The sequence below is a fragment of the Chiroxiphia lanceolata genome, chromosome 3 (genome assembly GCF_009829145.1).
Source record: "Chiroxiphia lanceolata isolate bChiLan1 chromosome 3, bChiLan1.pri, whole genome shotgun sequence".
Lineage (NCBI taxonomy): Eukaryota > Metazoa > Chordata > Aves > Passeriformes > Pipridae > Chiroxiphia > Chiroxiphia lanceolata.
This window is the reverse complement of record NC_045639.1, coordinates 24,056,528-24,072,858: the sequence shown is the minus strand read 5'-3', so window position 1 is coordinate 24,072,858 and position 16,331 is coordinate 24,056,528. Positions and strand designations below refer to the sequence as shown.

Here is a 16,331-nt window from a genome sequence, read left to right as displayed (position 1 = left end):
TACATTTTTGCCTGCAAATGTGACTTTTTGGATCAGCTTCAGGTAGGAGAGTTTAACCTGCAGACACCTACATGCTATACCTTACCATCTCTGATAATGGGATCATCTGATAATATTGGATTCTTAGTTAATTTTTTAATTTTTCAAATGAGTCTAGCACTGAAATATTTTTTTTCTTTAAAAAGGGTTGGCAACATGGCATTTATCCAATGTAGTGTGGTCTTTTTAAGGTCTGCAGTATGAACACATTTTTTCATCTCAGCGAGATCTATCACTTCAAGGTCTATTTCAGCATCCCTCCAATAAAGGAGTGGTCATATATTACCCAGGGAAAGGTGCAGCAGGCAGGCCAAGCCTCCAAAGCACAGCTGTCTGGTCTTCCAAGAAATCCCCTGTCTGCAAAGGAAAAGGATCACTGATGCTTCCACAGAAGGAAGAATTCCTCCCATTGCAGTTCCAGGAGTGTGTGAGGGAAGGAATGAGAAGGGGGGCAGAAGAAGCACACAGGATCCATATGCTATAACATACTTCAGGCTCCAAATGGGCATAATCTGTCCCTTCATTCCAGTCTCTCAATACATGTCTGTAACTTCCATCAGCAAGAATTTTGAAATATTTGCAGTAAGCTCTTTTTCACATTTGGCTATTGAATTAATTGACAAAAAACCATCCAAATTGCACCAGATGCTTCCTCAACATACAGTGGGCATTTCTGAAAGGGGACATCAGCTTGCTGTACCTTGATTTATGGAAATTTTTTCATTAACACAGTACTTCAACAGTGCTCAATACATTTCATGACTAGTCTACGTTAAATAGACTTGAGAAATTACATTGTTACATGCACTGTGCAAAAGAAAATACACCTTCTCTACTTCATTAAAAAACCAAAACTGAACTTGTTAAATGTTTTAATAAATGTAAGAAGGCTTTTAATTCTAAGTAATTCAAAATTTATACAGCAAAAGGCCTTGCAAGTCATCACATAAGGTATTTCAGACAAACGTTTACTTAATTTTTAAGAAATTGTATCGTGCTTATAGAAATAATCCTTTGCCATGGACAACTTACAGCTAAATGCTAAGTGAAAGGGGGTTATCTTAATTTTTCTGGCAGAATTGGGTTTTCTTTTAGTAATACCTTTCTTTTTGTTAATAAAACAGAGCTTCTCTGGCAATTTCTGCTTCTATAATTCATAAGACCTGTAGTCTGATAGTCTTAAATAGCTATCCAGGAGTTTAAATAAAAGGAAAATGATCTCTGTGCCACTGAAACAACACAAATTTGTGGTCTGTGCTACAGCTTTATTGACTGGAAACTCTCCAAAAGTTAGAATATTAATTACATTTCATTTTGCTAACTAGAGTTAATAGCCAAGATTAAAATAATCAAAATTTATAATCAAAATAATTAGCTAGATTTAAAATCATTTGGGACAACAAAATCGAGGTTGTTTGATCCTGGGTTAAACATTAGTCTGTGATGTCACACAAGTCAAACAAACCACAATTGTGAAACATTTCACTGTTCTGGTTTCTTTTTCTGAGCATAACACATCAATTTCTATGGAAACTGCAGCACCGAGCGTGATGTTATGTCTCTCAGAGTGAGGAAGCATTCTGATTGACTGATGATCACTTTAATGTGACATTTTAATTTAGTCAAACCACAAGGCTCAGGCAGAGCAGATGTTCAGTGTGTGTCTGAACTAACAGCCCTATCTCCTTTCAGCAAAAACGTATACACTTTTATTCCACTCGCAGAATCTCCAGATATAGCATTTTAAGGTGCATCAGCCCAGGTTGCAGCTAGCACATGACTGCATTCCTAGAAGCAATTAGATAGTTTTCTTCATCTGGGCTTTCAAAAATCCCAATGCAAGCATTTTGTTATAAACAAACATCTGGTCATGTCTCAGTAACAAAGAAAGATAAAGTGTTTTTGACAGAACTTTGCCCTCTGGTCAAACTTTACTTTTCACCGGTGTCTTTCATTTATTCCTTTTTGAAGACTATTTGCAAAGGCTTCTAACAGGATGTCAATAAGTAGATCTGCTGATATGGAGAAAAGTGATTCAATACTCTGAGTATAATTTTTAGAGTAAAGAATCAAAATTGAGAGCCTGCAATAAACAAAAGATACATAATCAAGTACACCAGATCAAAGCTAATACAATGTAGTGACGAGTTTTCTGGCTGCTTTCAATGAGCTCTAAACATGGTTATTTTCTCTCATAAAAGACAAAGGAAAGCTACAGAAAGACAAAGACTAGCACAGTGCAGCTAAAGTGCCATCCCTCCATTCTCTCAGCCATATTCTCTTACCACGAGCATCAGAGGTTTTTTTCCCTTGTTAATCATGGCAAAATAAGTTGTCACTTCGAAGTTCAGAACTAAATCCCATCTTTGTGCAATGAACTTTACATTCACCTTTTTGTCAGCTTCTTGTATCTCATAGGTCTCTGTAAAGCTGAGGAAGGACCCACAAGTCAGCTACAACCAGAGGTGTTGCCATACCCAGGAAAGTGTTCTTCCAAAAGTCAGTCCTCGCCTCTGTTGCCTGAACCAAGAAATGTAAGGTAACCATAAGCCTTTGATTTGCTGAAGACTATTAACTGAAAAACAATGCTGTCAGTAAGTTAAAACAAAAATGTCAGAAAGTGCTGACATTTTCCTCGCACTCTTTCTTTAGTATGTAGGCTAGACAGAAACAACATCAGTGGGGTACCCTTGACAAAGACAGGTGACATGAGGCATATACCAGTTTCTTTAACAGTGTGAAACACAAGATGCCATTATCTGAATCGAATTGGATATTAATTAAAGCAGGGTGTCCTTATGTAGCCCCCGAAAAGTACTTGACAATCCCAGTTCTTTCAGACATTAAGAGGAACTGAGGGAATTCATCAATTTGCACCTTCCAGAAGACACCACCAATAATTTCACAGAAGAAAGACAAAACTAGGAGTTTTATTTGGAGTGAAGTTATTGGAGATTGCAAAGGAATCGGAGGGGTTCTTGGGATACAGAATGTGTAGGGAGGCAGTACTGATACTGTGCTATGGTCTCCTTAAGACATTCTGTAGGCAGAGTGGGAGGAGGAGAAACCCATTTGATGTTAATTTATTCTTTTCCTTTCAGAGCCTTTATCGCATAACAGCAACTATCCTCTTGGCTCTTGGAAGTGTTTGGAGGGGAAAAAATTAAAAAGGGAGAGATGAGGTTGAAGGCACAGAAATTCTAGAGCAATCTGTAGACAGAGCACAGCTGGAAAATGTGGAGATTGTGTTTTATTCAGTCTTCAAAATTGAAAAAAAACCAAAACAACAACAACAAAACCCCGGCCTTTTTAATACAAATCCATACTCTTCATATCCCAGGTGTTTGAGATATACCACCACATTTTTTTTTCTCTTTAAGAAACAAAGCAAACACTGCAGCAGCAGATAGGCTAATGATAGCAATCAAACCAATCTGTGATATGTAATTCTTAGAAGGTAAATATATTCTTCTTAAAACAACAAATTAATTATTTTCTTTGCATACTTTTCTCCTAAGAGAAGGGATAACAAAATTCTTGTGTTGGCATGTTGCGCAGATTTCTCTCCTAGGCTCTCTAAACAATAAGAGGTTATCCACATGTATCAGAAATATAACTGTTTTTATGACTAAGCTACTACCAGAACGTAAATGATAAGCAAGTTTTTTCCCCAATAGAGTAATGTCCAGTCAGGATTTGGAGGTTTAGCTAGTTCTGCACAAGTGTCTGCTCACACAGCTAATTAACACTAAAGCTCATACAGTAGCAAAGAAATTCAATTCAACGTCTTGAAGTTGTTGTTCTCACTGAGCTGGACTCAGAGACCATGAATGATAATTCCACTACTGCTTTCTGCCCAGTTGTGGCATTTCTTTGGTATCTAGCACAGCACAGCACATAGCTGACCAGGCTCCAAACAAGCAAACACATGGGGGGGGAAAAGCAGCTTAGCTACAGCAACACAGATCCCTGCATTTGCTATATCCATATTTGTGCTCTGGCAAAGACCTGGCTGAGCACTGTGCTGTAGGAGGTCTGACTGTGGTCCATCAAGTAGCGGATTTAAAGCCAGTTCTGCTCTATCCAGATTACTACAGTGTGCAACATCCTGTATCACCTTACAGCCCTCTGACGTTGCACTGATGGGCACCAGCTGAAAGCCTCAGACTTTTCTCTGCAACCCCTTTTATGTCTTTAGGTATCAAGGCAGAACACACCTTCCATCACTACATACAGTACAGCTGACAGCGAGTGTTATTTCCTGTCTGGAAACAGAGAGGCTATCACATTAGTTAGCTAAAAGCTGTAAAGCCCAAAAATTGCAGCCAGACATCAATATACCCTACAGAGGGTCTCAGGTGTGTAGTAACCCACCTCCACCATTACTGAAGCATGTAAATGCATTAATCCATGGAGCTGATCCACTCCTGAAATACCAACATTGCAATACATCCGCTCTCATAAACTGTTGCAAACTGAATTAAAATGTAGCTATTTCAGGATGCTGTCCCAAGGAGAGGAATGTATTTTTGAAAGGAAAGCATACTGTTTCCAAGAGTCTTTTACCCACATAAAAAGGCTTGTAGCCTTGAAATTCTCCCTTAAGCTTCCTTGCTCTATTTAGCTTTTCAGCATCTGATCATAGAACAAGTACAGTAAACTTCAGAGCATTCCCTGAAAATATTTTCTCGTATTTTCTTGGTTTATGATCACCTTTCCTAACAGACACCATAAATTAACCTGCTTTTCTATTAAATAGTACATCAAACTTTAGTATGCCCAACAGGGAATACCAGACCTACAGCTACCTCAGCTTGTCTGAGTATCTTGTCCCATTGGGTTTCTTTTGCCCTAAACAGAGCCCTATTGAAAGCCTTACATGACAAAAAGTCTTCACACTTCCTAGTTTTGTTGCAGTTCTACTGTGGACAGAAAATATCCAAAGGAGTAAACTAGGTGTGAATAGTCATTAATAGTGTTTCCTGCCAGGGGAGGCTCTTACAGCATTCTAGCCATATCAGACTTGCTATCTGCTTCAATAAACTAGCTTTTAAACTAATTTGTCAATCCATCTACATCAGCAACATTTATTTCATTAATTGGAAGAATTAGCTCTTTGTAGCAAGTCAAAGGCTGTGAAGCCAAAATATACTGTACTTTCTCCCTAGTGACCCAGAGACCTTTGGATGAACTCTTGGGGTGCCATTAAAATGAATAGTTATATAGAAAAAATAGCATTTTAATGTTTATTTAACATTTAATTTTCTACCTTTCCAAAAAGGGAACTTTAAACGTTTTTGAACATCTGGTGGCCTTATTTTGTAGTTTGTTTCTCCACTGATATGAGCAGAATGTCTTCAACTTAGAGAAGACAAGTCTGTATTTTAGCCACATGGATGCTCTCAGGTTACAAACAGTGTGGAGGAGGAGGAGATAATAGAAATTCCTTTTTAAATTATTTTAGGATTGACATGTTAAACTTTAGAGGGCCAAGTCCTACTGTCCGCTATGCCACTGAGATCAATGAAGCTTGTCTGGAGCTATAATTGTATACATAATATTAGTCACACCAGATACTGCTGCATTTTAAGCACAAAAATATTGTATGAGGTAAAGTAAGTTTAATTACAACAACTTAATAACAGAATTAATTTGTTCTTTTAAGTGGCTAAGATTTTTACATGGATGCTGTTGTAATTGAGAAGAAGGTGTGTTACCACAAACCTCCCAAGCTTACAGGTACACATACATACATCCTTCTTTATACAAATGCCTATATAGATAAAATTATAACACCAGATATATTGGTATCTATTTGTGCTATACATGAACATTATAATCTATTTGAGAGTCTAAACATCTGTAGTATTAACAGACCCTTAGAGCACTCCTGCAATTTTTTAACGCATATTTTCTTGGTTTATCATCCCCTTTGCTAAGAGACACCAGAAATTTACCTGCTTATCTAATAAAGAGCTCATCAGTCCTATCTACAACAATAATCAACTCTCCAGTCCTACACAATATTCTCCCACCTGCTCACACAATACTGTAGTCATGCTCCTAAAAGCAGCCTAAAAGCTCATGTTAGCTTAGGTGACTACCATGTACTCTAAAACTTCCAGGATCACCAATTTCTAGCATTCAGAAATCTTACATGGGAGGTCTTCTTTCTCTTAAATACACTCCTTTGGGCTCATATTTGTCTGTGATAAAATTTCTGTTCTTCTAAACATACTCTTATCAAACAGTCCCTCCTGGTTAGCAAAAAGGTGCTACCAGAACAAAATAAGATTCCATCAAAATATTTTTTTAGCAATAGCTTCATAATTATTTACAAATAAGTCGAAGAAAAGAGTCAGACGAATAGCAGTGGACTAGCAATAAGCCTGACTGATTTCCTGAACAAAAACCCTTTTCCATCCTTATGATGATGATAACCTTTTTATAGATACTTCTTACAAAATATTTTTAATCCTTGCAGTATGGAGTCCTTTTATCTCCTGCTAATTATCTTAATCTAATTTATTAAGTGAGCAGCTTGTCATCACATTTAACTTTGCCCACAATATTTGAAATCTAATCCAGTTATTTGGCAAGAGCAGATTTAAATAGAAGTATCTTCATTGACAGCAATTACTTTACAATCTTTAGCTAATTGTATGTCCTAAGAAGATTTTAATGATTTTTTTTTGTTCTGAATCAGTACCAGATTAGCCTGCCTACAGTTACACAGCTTATTATGCTTATTCTCCTTCAACATAGCCTCCTAAAGGATTTAATTTTTTATTTCTTAGAATTTTTTTGATGTTTCAGAACTAATATTTACACTGAATTCCATTAAAATAATTAAAATGGAAGAGTAGCTCCATCTCCCTGAGAATCCCAAGACCTGGATCTGTTGATCGTTTTATGTAAACTTGCACAGAATTTCTCCAGGAACCTATTCTTGTCAGATAGTATCATAGTCACCAACAAAAAAGGTATAGAACCACCTGCATTCTTGTTCAGTTCTAATAGCTCAGCTATCATTTTTAGAAATTAATTAAAACTCACACATCAAATTATCTTTAAGGCCTTAAACATCTCACATTACTATTGAGAGCTAAAATCAGGTAAATAATTTTTGTTCTGTGTTGTGAAAATGAATAGTCTCTGGTGTGGTTACTTAGACCACTGTGATAAGTAAGTGACACCCTTCACGGCAGCTCAGCATAAAATGCAATAAATGACCTTGTGGCTGGTTAAATTGCAAGGCAAGACTTAGGTGTTTAATAACCACAAAAAGCTGTTTATTGCACATACAGTCCACTGTCACTGACATCATCCATAGCAGAAAGCATTAAATAAATGGGGTTTTTTAAAAAAGGAAATTTTTTTTAAAAATCAATATAATTCAAGTTTGAAAGTATTTTGCACTACCTGTCCTAGCTCCCTACATGAAGGTTTTCAAAATTTAGCATCTCTTTTTGAAATAATAATAGGCGTACATAAAAATGGAATCCACTTCCCTACGCATGGAACAACCTGAGGGGCCCTGAAATTCATGCAGGCAGGCAGTGTGAGCCTGTGCCACACTACCTATCTTCATGCATCATGGAACTATAGAATCATTTAGGTTGTAAAAGACCTCTAAGATCATTGTGTCCAACATTAACCCAGCACTGCCAAGTCCACCACCAAGTGCCCACCTTCAAAGTTACTAAGAACTAGTAAGAATTTTTGCTTAACTGATATAAATAATAAGAACTAAATGGACTAATTACCCTTAAGTAGCATTTTCAAAGTGTATGTTCTTTCTAGTGAGGCAAGGAGTGTTGTCAAGGAAAAAGACTCACTGAACCACCACTTGCTAGAACCAGGAGAGAAACTCTTCATGTCTCTGGGTTGAGTGGGCTGAGACAAAGACCATTTGCAATATCTGAAGTTTCTGGTAGCTGAAGCAATCATCTGCAGGTTGGCCCAGCACACGTAGAAGCAGGTAATTACTTCATCTGTGCAAAGAAAAATGGCATTTTACTGCTAACTGGACCATAGAGCAATACAGCCTTGAGATGTACTACCCTCAGGAGAAGAGTTTAGGGAAGATGTTTAGGAGTTCCAACACCATTGCCTATGACAAGCTGTGACCCTATCGGTGTCATTAACTGGGAAGAGAAAAGTGAGTTGGTGTTTTAGTAACAAAACAAGACAACCCAAAGTATTGTGGGATATATGACCGTACATAACTTTAAATACAATATATAAAATGGGAAAAGCAAGCTATAAAAGGACATGTTTTAAAAATTATTCTTTGAAATTTTTCCTAAACGGGACTAACATCTGTTGATCATTTTGTCCGCCAGCCCAAGGAAGTTCAGAATATGAAAGAGGTAATGAACTGTGAGAAAAGCTTTGCTTTGCAAGAGTGTTTCTTTGATTTTTATTTTTTTTATCAAAATTGTAGTGGCCTCTGACCAGTCACAAAATAAGAATCATTAACTGGGCTATTTTTGTTCTCGGCCTAATCTTGCAACCAGCAGAATCATGTTCTCCAGCCCATCCTCATCCACGAGTAGCGCAGTAAATGCTGCCACAAGGAGAACCCACTTAAAGTAGATATCTATTTAAGGCCTGTTATGATCTCTCATCTGGAGTAACAAAACCCAGGTGCTCCACATAGCAGCTGCTCGTCACTCTTCCTGATAGCTTGGCAGGTCTGCAAGTGAGGAGAGATCTGAAGCCTTGTGCAGACATAATACATTTCACTCCCAAGAAAATGAAACCATGCTTGGAGTTTCCCTAAGTGATGGTTGTAATAGGAGACATGGCACTGTCAGCACCTGTGTGGGAGCACCATTTGATGGAAACTGGGAACCTTCGTATAATCCAAACTCAAGCCCCAAAAGACAAATGGGACCAACTTCCTAAGAATAAAATGTTTCTTCCTCAAATCACTGCCTTTTATAGGTGCTCCATCACCTGTAGGCCATACTAATAGACTGAAATAATAGTGCTCACCTCTGCCAACTAATCCTACAATTTGCACAGATGACTTGGTTGAGTGGATGAACCATCTGAAATAAAACTGGTCTTTTATAGAAATATTCCTGTGTTACAGACCTAAGATGCTCACAGTTTTCTAACTTTTTAATTCACCACAATGTCAGGACTACTCCTTTATGTCCACAGGAAGCCTCCATGGATTAGAAGTCCAAAGCAAGTTATCAAGATCATTCCTACCCCTCCTACCTTTGCTTCTACTGCACATTTCTGAGATGTCGACACAGCTCCTTGTGTGGTCTTGAAACTGATGCTGTTCAACAGCAGCCAAAAGAGAGGGGAAAATCTGCTTTTTTATTTATATAAATCTGGCTAGGAGTTTTTATTTATTTAGAATGGAGTTTAAACTGTGCTTGACTCTAAATAAATAAAACACGTTATTTTCCCTCCCTACTGGTTGCCACCAAGCTGTGCGAATTTCAAAGACCACACAGACAGCAGTGGCTGTGTGGTAAAATGGGGACTGATGCAAAGGGAGGCAGCCCACCAGGGGCTGGGGTTTGCAAGGCTTGCAGGTGAAAGAAGCACTATGAAAGGCATGCTTTGAGAGTACGGATAAGCATAACTCTGAAAAAGACATCAGTTCCTTGGATATTGTGCTGATGCTGATCCTTTTCCTTCCACGTCTAACAGTACATTTCTCCACACCAGACTGAGTCTTATAAAGTAACTCCTGTGCAAGTCACTCCTGTCCATCACAATGACAACATTCTGTGTGTAACAACAGCCCTATGAGAGCACAATGGGGGAGACAGGCAGGAAGAATGCCAGGGAAACACATTTAAGGATTCAGTTAAGTGGAGAGGACGGGAAGAAAATATCTTTAAGATTTATTCCAGGCTGTCCATTTCCTTTAGCTAGAGCCTTGAAAAAAAATAAATTTGGATGCAGCTATGTGCACTGTGCATAAGGATGATGCTGCTTGAGCAGGGAGGTAGGACCAGATGACCTACTCTGGTCCCTTACAACCTTACCCATTTTGTGATTCTCTGACAAAGAAGAAAAGCCCACAGAGATGAACAGGCTGGGACAAGGGACTGAATTCTTTTTTCTCTTCAGTCAGTCACAGGCAACACTTCTGTAATATGTATGTCTTCTTTTAGCCTCTGAGTCACAAATCCATTGGACCAAATACAACTCATCTTTGGAGTAGCAACTAGGATGAATTTAGATCTGGCTGTATCAGAAACGGTGTCAGAAGAAAAGCGGATGAAAATTGTACAAAAACTCCTTTGTACCCTGCTTCACAGGTGAGTCTCATCTTACTCAGTAATCAGCAAAGACACTCCTTCCTAGTGTCCCTCACCTGAACATCCCTGATTTCTTCGCATGGTCAGTAAATGATAACTTCAGACAAGTTGACAAGTTCAGACAACCTCAGTTCAGATCTTTTGGAAACACTAGGTTCATGAAATATCTATCTGCCGTGTGAAGCTCATGTTTGGAGGAAGGCAGAAATGCAAAAGGCAAAAGCACTAACTCCTCCTGTTGGCACCCAGCTAAAACCAAATCTACTTGCTCCTCCCATAGTACCTGCGTACAACAAGTGCCATGTAAAACCATGAATTTATGAAAAACTCCCATTATAGACCACCAGACAAATAAAGAATGAATGCATCTGACTCTCTGCTTGATCCTGGACTGCTGCACCATTGATTTGCATTATTTCTCCTCTTCTTCCAATGCTTCCTTTTGAAAGCAAATACAAGGGAAATCACAAGATTCATCTTTTTTGCTGGCGTCTTATTGTCATTGACCAAGGACTTCACCATGCCAAATTCTGCTACTCACTTTCTTTGGTTCACCAGTTGTTAACTCTAGGAAGAGCTGGTTGCAGACAAAGTCATTTTTCTGGTAGACCATGTTCTGCAGTTGATCTAAAAGGCTTAAAGGCTTAACGCTTATCTCATTGGTCCAACTGAGGGATCAGAATTTGCATCTAAAATTATAGTTATCTTCAACAATACTGACCTAAACAGCTTACTCTTGGAATATAAAGATAGAACAGACTATTTCTCAGGGGCTGACTATAGAGCCTGCTTGCAAAGAGCTGAACTTGCCAGTCTATGCTAAAATGCAGTGGGCAATAGCTCTATGAGGCAAACCTGTCCATATTCATGATTCAAGTAAGCTATTTTACAAGTTACAGTATAATCCTGAGCAGCAGCATCTGCTGACCTGGTGTGAAAGTGAACTTGCAAATGTCTTTTTCCTGGGGTGAACATCAAACACCAGCAGAAGGACTGGGGAACAATTAGCTGCAGCTACTAAATTTTTTTGTCTCCTTTGGGGGGAAGGAAGAAGGATCAGTGAACTCTTACATGTGAAAGAGAGAAAAAAACAATACAAAGAGTGGCAAGGCAGAAGCAGGTCAAAGGAGAGTAGGAAACTTACTGGGAGGTCAAGCCAACTGAAAAGCCTACTTTTTCTCCAAATAAGGCAGACATTCAGAGTCCATAGCTTGTAAGGCACTTGGCCAAAGTCAAAGTGAGATATACAAAACCCTACCACAAGACAGAAAAAAAAAAGACAGAAAGAAAGAAAAACATCCCTATCTCAGCAGAGCAGCAGAGTTGGCTCAGAATTTACTGTTGGTCAGCAGACAGCCCTTACTCAGTGATGACTGCTGCATATGAAGAGACGTAAGCAAGGGACAACTGAAAAAGTAGAGATTATTAAAGCGACAGCAAACCCTTCCCAGCTGGGAAGGGTACTGGACAAAGCACATATCTCCCTGTGCCTCCAAAGCTAGAAGCAGTTCTGAGAGGGGAAGAGACAGTAATCCTATCTGGATTCTCAACCTCTTTCCAAATCCAGCTGGTTCAGATAACGATGCAGCTCAGACAGATTTTTGTTAAGTTCAACGTGGCTTTTCCAGTTCTGTCTTCTACTGACATGCGTGGAGAATACATTGCCGTGTGCTGGCTGCAGGTGGACTGTCAGAATCCCACATAAATTGAAGATCCTGACCTTCAGTTAATACAGCTGGCACAATTTCACCAAATTTATTCAATATGAAGCCTTCCTATCCTTTTACCTTCTTATTTTCACATCCACCCCCCCCCCCCCCGACATTCTAGGTGTAACACATACTATAAGGCTACCCCTCTACCCACAGGCTGCCTTGCCCACATCTCTCACATCTTGCACCTCAGGGGTAATTAGCATAAACTCAGTCAAATGCAAGGACAAACCACAAGCTGTGGTGCTCAGAATGACTGCAGAGGACAAACACAACCCAGGTTCCCTGATAATCGTAGTCTGCAAGACCTTTGTCTGCCACATCACTAGTCTTTGTAGAATAAAGACCATGGATTCTTAGGCCCAAGGACAAGGGTATGGATACTCCATACACGAGTCAGACACTCCTGTCTCTGCTCCTTTATGTCTTCTCACTAGATGTGGCAGGAAATCTGCAGCAGCATATGAGAAAACTGTGATTTAAACATGTTTCAAAATGGCTTTTTGTAGTCTCTTTGCTAACTCATGCTTTCTTCTTCCCCAGACCCCCCACGACAAGTGTTATCCCATACAGGAATGTCCTGGGAAGATGTCCTAAGGTGTTCTCATTGGACCTTGTTAACCCCTTCCTGTGATTGGGTGTTCCTGTAAGCCCCTTGAGACTTCTAATTGGTTACTCTATGAATCTTCCTAACCCTATAAATGTAACCCCCCCAACAATAAACGCCCTCTTGCCTCCTCTCCACACCGGTGTGCTGTCTCTGTGCCTACCATGGAGCCACATGAGTGGGAGGAGGGGAGAGCACCTCTCCCCTCCAGGCTCAGGACCTGAAGAAACCCCTGGCACTGGAGTTTCACCCCCCATCCACTTAAGCCGTCAGAAATGGTTCCTCAGATGGAAATGGAACTAGAACTGGGCCACCCCACACCACGGGGAGAAAGAACTAGATATCACAGTAGGACTTTTCCAAACTAGTCATACATATTTCCAAATAAGTTTTGACTTTACTCTATTCTAACAACTGGGTTGAGGGTGTGCATTTGGACTTTCCTCTTCTTTTCTTTAAAAAACCCCTTTATTCAGATTTCTGGGTGGCAAAAGAGAGAAGACTTAAATTTAAAATGCTTTGGAGATCCTATGAGAAACTTCTTTATATTTGTGTGTGGTCCTGCAGTTTTGTCAGTTGTCTGACGTTTTAATTTCCTGTTCCTCTCTTACGGTGGGATTCTGATTTCCTCTCACTCTTTCTCCTTTCTCCATTACAGAAACCTAACAAGCATCTTCAGTTCTACCATCTGTTTCCTATTCACTTTTATAAATATCAAAACAAATAATTAATTTGGAGAACAGGCAAGATGTAGTCTGGCTCATCTTCTGTCAATATATAACTTCTACCAGCCCTTTCCAGTCTTTCAATCTCTTATAGAAATTAGCTCCTTTGCACCAGACTATTCATGGTCTAACTTCTTAATGAAACTGGCCCAGTTTAAAATGGTTTGATGTTTTTTATATTAGAAACAGCCATTCTGGGTGTTCTGTGTCCCTACAAAATGCTGTGTCAACATAGTCCAGTTGCAAACTAGCTTTTGATAAACTGTCTTTCTGTATTCAGACAACATTAAATATGAAAAACTATCCATTGAGCCTGATAAAACAGCCATGCTGAACAACGTATAGTCCATCCTCAGTGACTAAATACGCAGAATCCTCTGCTAGCAGGAATATGATGTTAATGGGAAGAGAAAGATTTGGTCTACATTTAAAGCAACCCCAAGCAGTTCAGAGATATCACCAAATGCCTGTCTATTCCTGTTTGATATGTCAATGCAGTTCTCTGTGTACCAGGAATCTCAATCCATGAGATTCCTCCTGAATGTCCAGTTGCCATTTCCATAGGGCAAAGACTATCCTTTTCTTCTGTGGTTGGCTATGGCTTGTGTCAGCATGATGCTAAACTGTGACAGAGCTGTTCACTGGCCATGTGTCATGACACCATGCATCAAAAACAAGCCCCTAACACAGTACTTAGGAGTACATGTGTACTCAGTGCCAAGGGCCAATTTAATAGATTTTATTTTTTCTTTACTGCTGCTGAAATGCTAAATCCTGCTTCTCAATGTGCCAGATAAGCTTTTCTGTGAAAGATCACTCTAACCCACCAGCCACGCTAGTCAGAGATATTACAGGATGTTAAAAATGTTGCTAAGTGCCAAAATCCCCTCAGGATGATTCACCTAAATCCTCACACACGCATAACTACTAAAGATTGTCAGAACTAAGATGGACCTCAGTGTCTTGTAGCCATTTCAGCCCTCAGTCAGGAGTGAATGCAACTTTATTCCTTTCTGTTTGTCCATCCTTCAGTGTAAAACTCCTTGGAAATAAACCATCCTTTTAGCATGAACCTAGTAAAGCCACAAGGGCAAACCAGCCAGGGCCCCAGTTCTGAGCTGGCACAGCCAGACTTTACCTGTCACCCACAGGACCGAGACCACCATGTACAAACTTGAGGAGAAATCACACCAGCCCCAGGAGAGGTCAGCATGGATGTGGAACCCCCCAAGATGGTGGCAGAGAGCAGTGTGTGCTGAAAGGGGACAAAGAGGCACTCAGGGCCCAGCTGTCTTTTTGGCAGTCAGTCCCTCTAGAATGGCACCAAATTGGTGCTCCCTTGGACCATGGCTGTGTTGCCCTGTCCCAGGGTGCTAGACAGAAGTGTGTCCCTTCTCCCCTTCTGCAAACAGCCATGTAGACAAGCCAGACTAAGTCAGGCACTCATCCTTATCTTACTGCCCACCACAGCACTCACCAAACTTCAACCAGTTCAACCTTTCTCTCCTCAGACTTGTGACCATGACTGAATTCATCTTCTGGATGGTTCCTCAGATGAGCATGCCTTTAACTTTTCCTTGGGGCTTAAAAAAGATTTTTCAACCCATTTTTCCATATCATCACACAGTGTCCTGGAGATGTCTCTCAGGAATATATATGGTGAGGTTCCACATCCCTAGTCCTCACCGGGAATGGGATTGCAAAAGAACATTCCAACTATTTTAGGTTATGGAAAAAGTAATCAAATATTTCACTCACCACTAAAATGTCATCATTTTATGCATTTCACAAAGAATTCTCTCATTACGTTAGATAGGCCTGGAGAGACTCCAGTCTCTGTGGGTTGCATGCATTCCTCTGTTCTGTTCAGAAATTAAAAGCCTTAGTCTGTTTTTTAAGAAAGCCAAAGTCACTTGGTGCCCTGCTACTGACCCAAAACTTGATGGCAATACACCTTATTTCTCTTACAAACTGATTTGGCCTTCTCTGAATTTGTTCCTCACACAGCTACGTGCACACCATTCTCCCCACATACTTTGATAAAAATAACAATTGCACATGAAGACAAAAGAAAACCCAGAATAATAACGATAACAGCAACCGCTTGAGAAAGACTAATGAGTGCTGCTGAACAGCAGAGCCTTTCACTGACACTGGATAAAGAAGACAGCAAGTCCATGAGGCTATTAGTATCCAATTTTAAATTTAACCAATTTTTTTAATTATTATTTTGGCACAATGCTGCAACAATACATCAGCATGATACAAACACTGTAGCATCTGCAAGAATTCTCAGCCTTTGAGCAAAAGAGTATGTTAGCAACACATGGACCTTGTGAATGCAAGTAATTCTTGCTGCAGGAGAGAGACAAAGTGTATCCGTACCTCTTACTCTCTTCCATATCACTGTAATGCCTACAGGTTCAGAGAGCCAAAGACACCAGTGGCTGGGCACTACACGAACACATAAAAGAATAGTTTTAAACCTGTATGCTACAGCTCTAAGACTTCAACAGCTGCATGAAACCCAGTAGCATGGCAGAGATAAAAGTTGAGTATAAATGTCTGTACTGAGAAATACATTGTTGTTCAATCTATGTTGCTTTAATGTGAAATCCTACGTCACAGGATTTTCTGTAATAAAATGCATCTCCTGAGAATTTGCTGCAAAGCTTCTTCTATTTGAGAAGATCTTCATAAAATATCTTTCTGCAAAATCAGCGAAGGTGAAAAGAAAATCTATTTCAGGAACACATATACCCCATGTTCTACATTATCTGAAGGACCAGTGTAAGAAATTACCCTGATTGAATCTTAGTAAAAAATGTCATAGATTTCTTTTGGAAAATCATATATATTGTTGGGACAACATACATTAAGGACACACTAAAGATCCCTGTTCAGGATGGATAAGTATAAGTAGTACTTTTTAGTGCAGGCATTGGTGCTTTGTTCT

The 16,331-nt window shown here is 39.5% G+C and overlaps 1 long non-coding RNA gene across 1 annotated transcript; it reads left to right on the top strand.

Moving 5' to 3' along the window:
• Positions 1–356: 356 nt before the first annotated feature.
• On the top strand, positions 357–15,911 carry LOC116785243. Its single transcript, XR_004356447.1, has 3 exons — positions 357–581; positions 10,185–10,331; positions 14,887–15,911. It is a non-coding gene; the product is annotated as an uncharacterized LOC116785243 (long non-coding RNA).
• The last annotated feature ends 420 nt before the right edge of the window (positions 15,912–16,331 follow it).